The 15194-nt window shown below is 40.5% G+C and overlaps 1 long non-coding RNA gene across 1 annotated transcript in view; it reads left to right on the top strand.

Moving 5' to 3' along the window:
* Positions 1–15194, top strand: part of LOC135176244 (uncharacterized) — a 240697-nt gene that overhangs the window by 147087 nt on the left and 78416 nt on the right. The window contains exon 4 of the long non-coding RNA XR_010302578.1: positions 14390–14507. This is a non-coding gene — a long non-coding RNA (uncharacterized LOC135176244). The remainder of the gene's footprint in view (positions 1–14389; positions 14508–15194) is intronic.

The raw sequence follows: 15194 nt of genomic DNA, 5'->3' as shown, positions 1-15194 counted from the left end.
TGGAGAAAGACAAGGAAAAGCTCTTTGACTTTGTCTAAAAACAGGTAGCAGGTTTCACGGCATTCTAGGGAAAGGGGAAGGCAGATAAAAGATGATGGCATTTCCAGTTTAACTACAGGCAGGGGAAACAGATGTTGACAGAGTTGAGTATTCAGAAGTTCTGGGGCTGCTCAGGCAAAGCTGCTGTGGGTTTTCTTTTACACAAGGGAAAGGATGATTATTGTTTGTATTTTTACTAATAAGGGCACATTGTGGGTAAGAGACAGAGGAGGTCTTGAAATAGTACATGAAAAGAGACATGAAATGTGCTCTGGGGTTTGTTCTACCTTCTCATGGGCAAAAATCCATGTCTGGCTCAAGTTCTCCAGGCTTTGTGTCTGAGTACTTTCAGCAAGGTGAAAATAGCTTTGAAAGGTCTTGAGTGGAGATGAGAGACAGCCACACAGAAACTAGCATTTGGTTAGTCTGAATATGCAAGCGCACTAAAACTTGCTGACTGTGAGGAGAGATGTTAATTTAAATGAAGATCTCTGTTTACCTTTTCTCTTGCCCACTTAATTCTTCAGACTCGTAGCCCTTCCTTTCCACATGTTCACTGGGAATAAACCAGCAAGTTGTTCTTCAAAACATTAATCAGCCTGATTATTTCCCACTCTGTTCCCTGCCTCTATTTCTGGCTAGAATATGACCAGTGAAATGTCATGGGACACCTAACCATGTGCCAGCTATGTAGAAAATTTCTTTCAAACTCTAGGATAAATAGAAGCACATTGTTAAAAATGGAAGAGGAAAATGGAGACACACAGTGTAATGTGTTGTGTACATTACAGATATTCAAAAAGTTCTTGTACCATTGGGAAGTAGCAAAATCTGTCAGTGGTACAATGAGGAAAATATTCATAGTACTACTGCTAATTAGTGTATGAAATATTCTGAAGAAGCTTTTGAATTATGTATGACAGCTCATTGCTTAACTGGAGATGAAAAAAAAGTGTAGCTTCTAATTCTGGCAAAGTTCTTCATTATGCAGGCTTTTTTTAAATCACTTCATTTCAACTTAGTCTTCATTGTCAATGTGGAGTACCCTGAGACAGAACTCCGATTGAAAGAACATCCCAAAGCACTTCTCTGTCCCATATAGAAAAGTCACCTCCAGGTGATGCTTGATTTTAGCATTAAAAGAAAGTGTGAGCCTCTGCATGCTGTGCACACAAAGACAGTGTGGATGTGTATATCCATAGACAACATCTCTTCTGTGCGATAGAAAGCAGTCTTGTGAACCATCATGCTTCTGCTCTAACTCATTGATTTTGCTTCTAAAGGACACTCACCAGTGCTTATCAGGCAGGAGCAGCTGAATGCATACTTACTGGGAGAGGCTGGGTGGCTATTTGTCCACTATGCAGATCTTGACTTTGCTTCCCCAGCACAACATGTCAACTGCAGATCAGGATAGTGCATGAATAACTTTGGAGCAGATTTATTAAGTCCTGCAGGCCTGCATATTCTTCTTCTTGCATTTGTGCCACACAGCAGACATGATTTGATCTAAAACTTCTTATAATAATAGTCTAAAAAGAGGCATCAGCTGCTAGCTGATGTGTGTTCCCATGTGCTTGCACATGTAGCTGAGGCAGCAATGAGTCTGTTCTGTTCTTTCCATCTCAATACAAAGAAATAAACTTTGCTTGTTTAATCTGGTGGTTTTAAATGATGAAGGGTCCCAATACTGTAAGAGATGTATGCATGCAGGCATTAATGAATAATGTGTTCCATAGTGTTGCATTTGAAATCTAGACAAAGATTTGCCAGCGCATTAGTTTTCTTTTCAACCCTGCTTTTATTTATGTCATTTCTTGACCTCAATGCTTCTGGGCTCTTGTTGGAACAGAAGGTGTGTTCATCACAGTGGTGCTGGTCACCATAGTTACCAGATGTGGAGAGGATGTTTCTCCTACTACTGCAACTTCAGGAACCAAAATTAGACATATTATAACCTGAAAGAAATATATTAAAGGGAGACAACTGAGGCCACGTCACACTGGTTTTCAGTGGTGTGTTTTGAATCTCAACCATATATTCTGTGTGATTCATGCAGCAGACAATTGCTTGAAAACAAAGCAATAGCGATTAATATTCATTGTCAGTAACAAAACGGAGAAGTGAGCTTGTATGCTTACTGTAAGAGCATGAACTCGATGCAGTCCAACTCATAAGCAGCCCGCACAGCATGGAGATTATGTACATAGCACACTCCACCTTACCAGCCCATCTTAAGTGAAATATTCAGTTTTAACACCATACACTACCTCAGAAGTAGTTTGTGTGCCACAGGAAGACAAAGTGTGAGGAAAAGATCACCCAGCTACTAGATGAGAGAAAGGCTGCTGATGTTGTATTCCTAGACTTTAGAAAAGCCTTTGATACTGTTCTCCACAAAATTCTTGTAGACAAATTGGCTATTCATGGCTTGGATGAGCATTGGCTCGACAGTAGGGCCCAGAGAGTGGTGGTCAACGGAGTTAAATCCAGTTGGCAGACCAGCACTAGTGATGTTCCTCAGAGATCTGTGTTGAGACCACTTCTTTTTAACATCTTTATTGATAACCTTGATACAGGCATAGAGAATGTCATCAGTAATTTGTAAATGACACCAAGTTAGGTGGCAGTGGTGATTTGAATGAGGGTAGAGAGGCTCTTCAGAGCGACTTGGATAGGCTAGATCAATGGGCCAACATTAATAGGAGGAGTTTCAACATGGCCACATTCCAGGTCCTGCACTTCAATCACAACAACCCCAAGCAATGCTACAGGCTTGGGGCAGTGTGGCTGGAGAGCTGCCTGGCAGAAAGGGATCTGGGAGTTGTAATAGACAGGCAGCTGAATATGAGGTAACAGTGTGCCCAGGCGGCCAAGAAGACCAATGGCATCCTGGCTTGTATTAAAAATGCTGTAGCAAGCAGGAGTAGGGAGGTGACTGTCCCCTTGTGCTTGGCTTTGGTGGGGCCTCTCCTTGAGTATTGTAGTGCCTCAATTTTGGGCCCCACAATAGAAGAGAGATGTGGAGGTGCTGGAGCAGGTGCAGAGGAGGGCAACAAAGATGGAATTTTTTTTATATTGTATAAATGCTGAAACTTGTAAGACCACCATAGTGAACTTCTCCATGCTAGCAGGTCCCTCTCTTGCTATTCCCCAAAGTGTCCTGCTAAGTCTGCTTCAGTTCAACTGAGAAACTGCCTCCACTGAGCAACCAATTTCTGTCAGTCTCTTGAGCAGCAATTTGAGACGTTTTGCTGCCCTGTATGAGTTGAATTTTAAGTACCTAACACCAAAAATTTTTGGAATTATTTTCAACTGAAATTGCATACAAAGTGATGAGCTCTTTCCCCCCTAAATTCAGTTTGAAAATTAAGGTATATATTTCTGAATGAAGAGAAGCATGATGAAACCTCCAGGCAAGCTGACACTTAGATTAATGGTTATAAAAAAGAAGCTGCCTTTTACTTTTGGGAACAAAATTGCTAAACTAAAGCTGATTTTGGTTTTGTGGGTTTTTTTTCATTTGTTTGATTCGTTTTGGTTGTTGGGTTTTTTTTGCTGTTGATTTTGATGAGTTTTTTTTTTCTGTTTGGGATTTTGTTTGTTTTGTTGGGTTTTGTGGTTTTGTTGGATTTTGTGGGATTTTTGGGTTTTTTTGGGGTTGCCTTTTTTTTTGGGGGGGGGTATTTGATTGTTTGATTTAATTTGCACCTTTGAGGTGTACTAGTGAGCAGAAAAAATCATACAAATAGCAAGAGAGAGACCAATTCAGCCACAGGATTTGTCAGTATCTAGTTTTGCTGTAGAATTGGACCTCATCATTTTAATCAATGAATGATATTGATACAGAGTTTCCCAAATGTCACATTTGTTTTTCTACAAGTTTCATAAACATTTTCATAGCTGTCTTCATGCCTGTGTCTATTCCCACTTCACAGGTCAAGGGCTACCTTGAAAGACTCTTTGCATATCAGTGTCTTCTCTTCACTGTTCCCTCTGTTCCTGTTGTCCTTCCTCTTCTCATTGCCTTGCTCCTTTGGTTTTCCACTTTACTATTACTTCCCACCAGAAAGTTGTGCCTTCAATCAGAGTCAAACAAGAAGTTAAGAAAACAGCAAAATTATTGCTATGACGCTAAGACATTCACCAGGACTGCTGTGTTCACAGTCCTTTTGTGTGCTTGCTTTTTACTTGTCTATTTGGCTCAAAGCTTTTCAGAACTCACACCAGTTCTTACTCCATTTTTCACAGTGATTTTTGCATAACAAGGCTCTAGACTTGTCACGTCCTTGGGCATGACTGTAATAAATACAATAAACAAAATAACTTACCCACTTTCTTTCACTTGACTGAGCTTTCCTTTTTACTGTCAGTTCTCACTCATAATGCATGAAGATAGGTCTGAGTGAAGAATGTGTTCTTTACTACATTTAAAGTCTTCTTTGTAAAAAAAGCTAGCTGCAATGTTCCAAATGTGCTACCTAAATGGCATTCAGAGGAGGCTTTACTGGAACTGATTCAAATCTGTAGTGATACAGCCCTTAACTCAGAGCTGCAAATTAGCTCTTCTTACCTTCTCAGCACAAGTGATTGGAAAGATAATTTTGCTCATCAGGTCTCAACTTCATAAATATCTTCAAATTCATACCTTCAATATGACATCATTACAGTTCTATGAATAAAAACATGGATAGACAAACTTCCTTAGTACAGGAAACACAATAAATACAAATCTGTTGTAGTATAAATACACTGGTTGTATCAGAAAAAAAGAGACATCTGTACTACAGTACTGTATTCTTAGTCCAGGGTCTAAGTATCTGCCATTAGAAAGCAGCAATCTTTGGAATTTATTATCAGCAGCCCAGAAAACACCCCAGAGGCACTTTTCATTTTTTGAGGTGTATCTCTTCCCTCTCTGTCAGCTGTGTTTGCCACGATTATTTACACATCTTTAGGGAGAAACAGATGTCAGCAATAAAGGCAATAACAAAACTGATTCAGTTTTTAACTACTAGCTAAGGTCTGCAAACAGGTATCTTTGTGACATTCTACCTTTTCCAGTTGTAAATGTGAAAATATTTAACTTGCAAAGCCTTCAAGACAATATAATTATTTCCAGTAACTGGACTATAAACATTCTGCAACTTGCCATGATTTAAAAGAGGTGCTGCTGCTGCTGATGCCTGCAAGGCAGTAACCACATGCACTCCCAATATGAAGCAAGGTAATCAACTGACAAAATGATATAATCTGAGAAGTCATTAGCTTTCTAATGACTCTTGGAGGTCTCATTAAAATTGGTCACTTACTGATTGTTTGCATTGCTGGAAATTTGAGTCAAGCATTGTGAACTTTTTCCATGGCTGAAAAGTTAGGACAGTTTTCTTCTGTATTCTGCAAACAAAATCAAAGAATAATGTGTTTTTCTCAAGGAAATTTAGGTCCTCCACTCACAGTCATTCCACTTATTATTATGATTGTAATCCCAGTACCAATATTTTCTCTTTCAGGCCCTCCTTTCCAAAACAGCATCCACAAACTCAACCTTTTTTAAGTGAAAGATCTACTACCTACACTTCTCTTGGTCAAAGAAACTTGACAGTTCCCTAGATTTCTAGATCATATTTCCTGCTCATACTGTCTCCTCTTAATTAGATTTACTACCTCACCATTGTAGCAAACTTTACTCCCTGATAAAAGCTCCTTTCATGGATAGGAAATAATATGGGAACTGAATAAGAGAGGGGTCACTATCTGAAAGATGGTACTGTATCGAATCCATCTAGAAGAGGGAAAATGATTAATGCAATGCAAATGTTATAAGCTTTTAATTTACCTCAGAATTTAGGTATACCCAGCTCTGGGTTAGATCTAGCTGGTTGACAATTGACTTCTGATAAACTTCTTTGCAAACATTCTTTCTACCTTTCTACTTCTCATGACTGCATCTTTTAAGTGTTCATGACCTCAGTTCCCAGAGAGTTACAGGAAGGTCCCTTGCATAACAAATTAGGGCAGCTCCACTCTGGAGCAGAACTATCCTGGTGGGGCATGAGGGGGACTGTCAAGTGGGTTGTAGTGGGTTGAAATTACCCCCAAAATAAATCACCAGAATAGCTCAGAAGGTTTGGAAGCAAGATGAAGCTATATTTACAAGCAAGCTTAAAACTAAAAGAATTAAATGCAATTAATATCTACAAAATATATTTATAGATATTACAATTATTTACAATTCAGAAAGAACACAAGGACTTCCTCAAATTGGTTCTTACCCCTCTGGATAAGTCCAGAAAGGGCTACCAGCAGCCTGCCTTCCCTGTCCTTCCCTTCTTGCCACCTTACAGACACAATATGCCAGCAGAAGTTCAGGAAAGAGATGAAGCAGTAATGCAAAGTAGAATCAGAGAGAGAAGTGAAAAGGCAAAAAGAATAGTTTGTGCAGCAAAGTTTAGTGTTGTTTTGAATGAGGGTAGAGAGGCTCTTCAGATAGATCAATGGGCCAACATTAATAGGAGGAGTTTCAACAAGGCCACATTACAGGTCCTGCACTTCAATCACAACAATCCCAGGCAATGCTACAGGCTTGGGGCAGTGTGGCTGGAGAGCTGCCTGGCAGAAAGGGATCTGGGAGCTGTAATAGACAGGCAGCTGAATATGAGGTAACAGTGTGCCCAGGCGGCCAAGAAGACCAATGGCATCCCGGCTTGTATTAAAAATGCTGTAGCAAGCAGGAGTAGGGAGGTGACTGTCCCCTTGTGCTTGGCTTTGGTGGGGCCTCTCCTTGAGTATTGTAGTGCCTCAATTTTGGGCCCCACAATAGAAGAGAGATGTGGAGGTGCTGGAGCAGGTGCAGAGGAGGGCAAGAAAGCTGGGGTTTTTTTTTATATTGTATAAATGCTGAAACTTGTAAGACCACCATAGTGAACTTCTCCATGCTAGCAGGTCCCTCTCTTGCTATTCCCAAAGTGTCCTGCTAAGTCTGCTTCAGTTCAACTGAGAAACTGCCTCCACTGAGCAACCAATTTCTGTCAGTCTCTTGAGCAGCAATTTGAGACGTTTTGCTGCCCTGTATGAGTTGAATTTTAAGTACCTAACACCAAAAATTTTTGGAATTATTTTCAACTGAAATTGCATACAAAGTGATGAGCTCTTTCCCCCCTAAATTCAGTTTGAAAATTAAGGTATATATTTCTGAATGAAGAGAAGCATGATGAAACCTCCAGGCAAGCTGACACTTAGATTAATGGTTATAAAAAAGAAACTGCCTTTTATTAAATGATGCAGGACACTGACTTCTGCTTTGATTCTCTTCAGTAGTGCATTGAGAGAAATGGACAGGCAGCTGAATATGAGCCAGCTGTGTGCCCAGGCAGCCAAGAAGACCAGTTGCATCCTGGCTTGTACTAAAAATGCTGTGCTAAGCAGGAGTAGAGAGGTGATTGTCTCCTTGTACTCAGCATTGGTGGGGCCGCACCAATGTATTGTGTTCAATTTTGGGCACCGCAATACAAGAGAGATGTGAAGGTGCTGGAGCAGGTCTAGAGGAGGGCAACAAAGCTGGTAAAGGGCCTGCAGAGTAAATCTTATGTGGACTGACTGAGGGAGCTGGAGAAGGCTAGTTTGAGGAAGAGGAGGCTGAGGGGAGACCTCATTGCTGTCTACAACTACCCAAAGAGACGTTGTGTAGAGGCTGGTGCTGATTTCTTCTCGCTGGTAATTGGAGGCCGAACAAGGGGGAATGGCATCAAGCTGAGATGGGTAGGTTTAGATTAGACATTAGCAAGTAATTTTTCATGGAGAGAGTGGTCTGGCACTGGAATGAACTGCCCAGAGAGGTGGTGGGGTCACTGACTCTGAATGTGTTTAAGGGTCATATGGATATGGTTATTAGGGATACGATTTAAGGTGAATCTTGTAGAATAGGGTTGTAGGTTGGACTTGCTCATCCTTAGGGTTTTTCCAGATTGGATGTTTCTGTGTAAATTCTGTTAAATATACTAATTCAGCAAGTGAATGGAATGATAGAGACTTTCCATTAATTTTCTTTTGTATCCAGTCCTCTATTTTATTTACCTTTTACTGTTCTTTTCTAATCAATATCTCTGGAATTTTCCTATTCAATGTTTAAAATAGACAAGAGTGTTAGCTTTCAACTACCACATGAGTCAACTTTGAGATCCCATGGTTAGATAAGTAAATTGATGTAGATGTTCCTGGCTACCTGGAAAGACCTCTCAATTTAATGCTCTACTGCATTAATTATCAACTCATCAATAATCAGTTTAACAGATGTATTCATAATGTTCATACAAATAATACAGATACGTTCCTCAATTTTCACAATCATGTTTTTTGTCTGTTTGATAATGGAGTGGAAAATCTCTCTAAGCATGGAAAATATAGCATAATTTGCAAGAAATGCAGTCAATTGCTTCTACCTTTTTATACTGTGCATCGCTGAGTGATGATGTCCAGCTCACTTCTCCAGCTGTTAGATGAAATTTCCATTTGCACTGGCTTATCTGCATTATCTGGCCCCAAGCAGTTCTGTGGTTTGTTTTTGAGAGCATCTATCAAACTAAATCCATGTTTTCAGGCAGCAAATGAAGCTTGGTTGGCGCCAAATATGTTGTACATTTACAGGTAGCAAGTGGGCTGCCAACGCATGTTAATACTAGGGAATTGGTTGTTAGGGAGTAGGAATTAATAATGCCTGGAAACTTTCTGCTGGAAAAAAAGTGCTGGAAATAAATAACCACCTGAACTGGCTCTGCAGCCAAGGAGAGGATTGCTAGAACTTTCTTATTGACACTGTAGAAATCGAATTACTTTGCTCTTGTCAGAACCCACCTGGAGTACTGTGTACAGTTCTGGAGTCCCCAACACAACTGGGACATGGAACTGTTGGAGCGAGTCCAGAGGAGGACCACAAAGATGATCAGACGGCTGGAGCACCTCTGCTATGAGGACAGGCTACGAGAGTTGGGGCTCTTCAGTCTGAAGAAGAGCAGGATTTGAAGAGACCTTATAGTGACCTTCCAGTATCTAAACTGGGCCTACAGGAACGCTGGGGAGGGACTATTTACAAGGCCTTGTAGGAGGGGTAATGGGTTTAAACTGGAAGAGGGGAGATTTAGACTAGATGTTAGGAGGAAGTTCTTTACAGTGAGGGTGGAGAAACACTGGAACAGGTTGCCCAGGGAGATTGTGGGTGCTTCCTCACTGGAGGTGTTTAAGGCCAGGTTGGATGAGGCCTTGAGCAACCTGCTCTAGGGGGAGGTGTCCCTGCCTAGGGCAGGGGGTTGGAGCTGGATGATCCTTGAGGTCCCTTTCAACCTAGACCATTCTATGATTCTATGAATTATCTTGCATTTTGTGATATATACAATCTGTTCATGTGTGCTGGTTTGAGACTTATTGGATTATTTTAATGAGAGAAATTAGGTCATTGGCTATGAAAAGAAAAATAATAGCGATGTCTATATCACTCATTGGTTCTGCCAAGGAACATAAATAGTCAAAATATAGGAGAAGGGGCACTTGGCACTTCTTCAGTCTGTGTGTCTGGCTGCATCTTAACTGCTCTGCATGAAACCCATATAACTTGATCTAACCATTTCTTTGTAACTCCTTGGCAGCTTTTGACATCTCATCTCAAATCTGTGCAAATTAATTATGTGAGCTATACGGACTTTATCTGGTTATTTCTGAGATAAGGGATGGGGTGGAAAGGAGTGGGGGTGATGAGGAGCCCTCCTGGGCAGTCTGGCTGTTCAGGAGAGGTTTTGAATTTCTGTAGTACCTCTAACTTGTATATAATTTAAATATCTGTAAATATTGTGTGCATATGCTTGTACCTTTCTGCTAGGCTGTAAAATATAGCTTCATTCTTAACTTCTAGCTGGCTGAATTAGTCTGGTAAATCTAGTGTTGGTGGGGGGAACTCCCAAACCACCACATCAAGTACCTTATATCTGGTAGGAGCAGTGAACTATAATTCTTTCAATGAATGTATTACTGAGAACTGGTGCAGAACTATCTACCCTGATGGATAAATACCACAGAATATGTGACACAAATGCCACCAATATGCCTCATCCATAACCTGACTCATGGGCCAGATTACTGAACCATGTCTATGCTACTCTATGACTAAGCTATGGTTCTTCTATTCACACCAAGTAACACCTTAGTTTGATGAATAATTCTTTGACTGTTCTACTACCCTGACTGATATTTCTTTGCCCACAAGCATTCATTCCAACAAGATTATCCAAGGAACAAAGCAACATAGATTACATGTTTTGTTAACCTATCTGGACCTTTAGACAATCCAGGAGTTTTGTATTAAAACAGGCTTTTTTTTTACCATAACAACAAAAGGTAATCACTGACTAGGAGAATGCTTTATGGGGCCTACAAGAAGGATGGAGCGGGACTGTTTATAGAGGCTTGTAGTGACAGGACAAAGGACAATGGAATTGAAAATCGAAATTAGACAACAGTAGATTTATACTGGATGATAGGAACAACTTATTTTCTGTGAGGGTGGTGGAACATTGAATCAGATTGTCCAGGGAGGCAGTTGAGGCCCCATCCCTGAAGCTATTCAAGGTCAGACTTCAAAAGGCTCTGAGCAGCCTGATCTAGTGGAGAATGTCACTGCTCACTGCAGGGGGGTTGGACTAAATGGCCTTTGGAGGTCTCTTCCAACCCATACCATTCTATGAGTATGTTTATCTCTACATGTAGTGTCAAATTTAATAAAAGTGCAACATTGTAGACAGGCAGCTTCCCCAGAAATCTGATTCAATATTCAGATAATGATAGCCTGTCATATTTCATTGTTAGGTCACAACTGAAATCCACCAAAAAAAGCTACACACTGGATTTGAGGCTCCAGATAGTCAGGGAAGCGTGAGTGCTGCCCTTGTTACAAGAGACTTGCTGCTGTTGTGGCCTTCTCAAAATAATTCCAAGTCGCTTTTAAGAATGTGTCTTGACAAAATGGACTGGGAAAAACATGCACCAGAGGAGTTAGAGGTACTCTATCTGAGAGTTCTGTTACATATCTTTCTATAATTTTATTTTATTTCCAAGCTATTCCAAGTATTACAAGGAAAAAAAAATCACCAAAAAGCAAACCAAGAAAAACCTCAAAACTTTTCAGTGATAACACTTCCCCTGAATAGTGTTTTCTCAATCATTCTACTGCTTCAGCTGTCTTTGTCACTACAAATATGCAATGCCTAAGTATGATTAGCAAGTGACTACTGCTTTTTAATGGTGCAGCCTCAGTTATCAGGTTGAGAAAAAAAACATGTAGAAAGTGTCATGGTATAAGAGCAGCCCTTAGATCTGAGCTTCTTTACATTTTAAACAAGGCCAGTGCCTTGATTAAGGGAGGATAGTCATTGCTGATAACTTCATTGACAGTAGAGGCTAAATTTCTTATGCCAAACCCCAGACTTGTTAGTAAAAAAAATGAAATCCTGCAATAATTTCTACTGTTGGCGTTTGAGTCAGAACTTTTCTTTACAATACATTAGTTTGCTATCCCACTAACAGTTTCTAAAGTACTTTATCTGTAAGGTACTTTTTTCTCATTAAAATTTTTTTTGGTTTAATTTTTTCTTTTTACTAAATATTACAAAAATCTATTTGTCTCATTTTCATTGATTCAAAGCATACATTTTCTCTAATTATTAAGAAGCTTTTTGCTTGTTTGTTTTAATTCCCTGTAGAAAAATCCTTCAGGGTGTATATATGCACTTGAATAACTCAAATTATTTTAGAACATCTGTCCTTCCATCAGCTTGCTCCTCAGTAGTGGAAAAGTGGCTTTGACTGACTTAAAAAGAAAATTTCCACAGATGTTGCAAAGTAAGTTGCAAAGTTTGTGGAACTCACACTGCATATGTGCAACAGATGACTCCCCACAAAATTAGCAGTTTCTCCCAGAGGCACTGTCCCTGGTGGTCTTCAAGAAAAGCCTGGATGAGGCACTCTGTGCCATGGTCTAGTTGACTGGATAGGGCTGGGTGCTAGGTTGGACTGGATGACCTTGGAGGTCTCTTTCAACCTGGTTGGTTCTATGACTCTATTCTATGGACACAATGTGCCACTGGTGTGAGATAATGTGGCTGTTTGAGATAGATTTCTAGCTATCTAGCTATTTAGAACAGAGAAACTTAGAAGCTCTGAAGGGAGAGGTGAACATTCTAGAGATAGGCCATATAATGGCAACAATGAGTACTGTATACTTCAGTACTGTGTCCAGTTCTGGGCTCCTCAATTCAAGAGAGATATTGAGGTGCTGGAATGTGTCCAGAGAAGAGTGATGAAGCTGGTGAAAGGCCTGGAATAAAAACCCTATGAGGAGAGGCTGAGGGAGCTGGGGCTGTTTAGCCTGGAGGAGATGAGGCTCAGGGGTGATCTCATTGCTGTCTACAACTACCTGAAGAGAAGTTGTAGCCGGGTGGGGGGTGGTCTCTTCTCCCAGGCAACCAGCAAGAGAACAAGGGGACACAGTCTCAACTTGTGCTGGGGGAAGTATAGGCTGGATGTTAGGAGGAAGTTCTTCACAGAGAAAGTGGTTGGCTTGGAATGGAGTTGCTGTCCCTGGAGGTGTTGAAGTAAAGCCTGTCTGAGGCACTTAGTGCCATGGTCTGGTTGACTGGCTAGGGCTGGGTACTAGGTTGGAGTGGATGATCTTGGAGGTCTCTTCCAACCTGGTTGATTCTATGATTCTATGAATGGATAAGTTTATGTAATTTCATTGGAGCATCAAGAGCTTTATGTGTAGAAGCACAGCTTGTATCTTCCCCTTGCTGCTTCTGCCACTTCAGCTGCACCCACTGCTGTCTTCCCCTGTTCCTATTTTGGATTTTGCTGCTTTTGCTGCTTCACCATCCCTTGACCCCTTCCCCATCTCCACTAGGGTTATTACATTTCTCTAGTAGTTTATTTCTCCATATACTGTTATATTTAAATTATAAGAAATATAATTTCATTTCCCCCTGACTTTCCAGAAACTCCATCTTGTAGTGAGTCTATTCTATCAGGGGAGGGATGCACTCTAACCCGGGGCAGATAAACATTTCTTGAGGGGCTTTTCTCTGATGTGTACATAATCAGTTCTGAACCATAATTGTAACTATTTAGCCAAAATATTCCCCAGTTTGGTTATTTTTTCTTTCTATCTGTATAATTCATTGTGAATCTTAGTTTCTTAGTTCCCTTGGTGCCTTTTATAACCCACAACTGAATATAGGAAAGCAGCATTGAGAGATCTTTTCTGCATCCTGCTGCAGCCATGTGTTTTTATGTCACTGTTCCTTCCTCATCCTAAATAGTCAAAGTAATGGGACAAAAAGGAAGTCACCCTATTGCAGAGTTTGTGACAGATAGAGTTGGAGAAAAATGAAGAAAAGCATCAGTAGCTGAATTTTGAACCTCAAATTCAGATTAATTTTATTCAGGGTTCTAGTTTTGGCTTCACTTCTCATTACTGGAGTCAATATTTTGTCTCATTCTTGCACGTGTCACATCATTTTAACTTTTAAAACATTCAAGGGTACTGAGGCATTCTTAGTAAGTAGAACATAGTACAAGCAAGGAATAATATCAGTGTACAATGCATTTCATAGTTTCATTTTCCCTGGGAATGTAAGCTAATATAAAGTCTAATACTTGGGATTTTTATGTGCTGTGCATGTTATGACCTCGACTTCTTCAAAAGCAGTTTTGAGGGCTTCTTTTCAGCAGCAATTCTGAAGGCTGAGAGCATCTGTCAGTCAAGCATAAAAGACTGGGTTGTCCTGATTGTTTCTGAGTGCACCAGGCTTGGCTGTGTGAATCTGAAACTTGCCCTCCAAATGTAACCTTTTCATACAACAATAATAATTAAAAAAAAATCATCTGAAGGCAAACCCTAAGTTTTATTTTAATATGTATTCAATGAAGACCTGAGAAGAGGAATTGTAGCTTGTTGATGCTTTCAGAGATTCAGTAAAGAAACCATGTAAGGAACACCTGGAGAGGTTTATGTCATTCCGTGTCAGACTGGTCACTTCATTTTGTAGGCGTGCATGGTATAACAAATGCAGCAAGTTTGTTCACTGTGTAGCTTCTGTGTGCCACAGCTCATATACGTGGCTTTGAGGAACACCAGTAATGCAGCACCAGGAGCAATGGCGCACTGCATGTTCCACACCTGCCTACAGAATGCTCTGAAAGAGAGCAGCCCAGCTGCTACAGACTTCTCTGCCAGTGACAGACCAAAGAGTTCTCCAACACACTTCTGTCGGGTTCCTCATCCAGAACTCTTTCCTTTCTGTCCTTGTAGATGGAATTGGGAAGCCAAAGCTGCAAGACCAGCAATAATCGTCGCGATGCCAAAGTACCTATGTTAAGCGTGTATGCAGTCTTGTGGCTCTGCAGGAAGTGTGCATCTCTTCTGAATGGTGAGTCCAGCCCTGGCATTTTGCTTAACTGTGGTATGCTTACTTGTCACTCAAGTGCTCCCAGCTTCTCAGAAACACTTCAAAGTGAAACTTCCCGGTAGAGCGTATTATTCATGTATTGCCTAGTGCCAAGACTGGTTATAATCCCTCCAACATGAATGTGATATGGATTCTACTGTTGTATTTTCATACAATTCCTGCAGACCTGTATGACCTGACACTTCTAATCAGGTCCTGATGGCACAGTATAATGCAGCACAGAAAAAAAATCTGATCAGAAGAGATGCAACAGTTGTTTGGTGATAATGCCTTCCTCAGCTTGATGGTGTTGGAAAGGATCTGAGAGCAATTGGAAATTGATCATGAATAATACCTGCCCAGTCATACCTTAAGGAAGCCATGTTGGCTGTCACCAGCAATCTCCTTATTTTCCACGTACCTTAGCATAGTTTTGAGGAAGTCTGAGCTCCTTGAATTTGCTGAGCACAGATCTAAGACTGTCTGGTCAGTGTCTCCCAGTCTTTGTGTGTGGCATTTTTTGAAATGGTGAGTTGTATTATTGGTTTTTTTCTGTTTCTTCTCCCCATGTATTTTTACTTTTTTTTGTTTGTTTGCTTGGTTTTTATAAATCTGAGACTCTCACAGTAATTCTCTATTGATGCATCTTAATATGATGTCATTCTACAG

The sequence above is a fragment of the Pogoniulus pusillus genome, chromosome 6 (genome assembly GCF_015220805.1).
Source record: "Pogoniulus pusillus isolate bPogPus1 chromosome 6, bPogPus1.pri, whole genome shotgun sequence".
Taxonomy (NCBI): domain Eukaryota; kingdom Metazoa; phylum Chordata; class Aves; order Piciformes; family Lybiidae; genus Pogoniulus; species Pogoniulus pusillus.
Note: the sequence above shows the minus strand (reverse complement) of the source record. Positions and strands in the feature narration are given on the sequence as shown.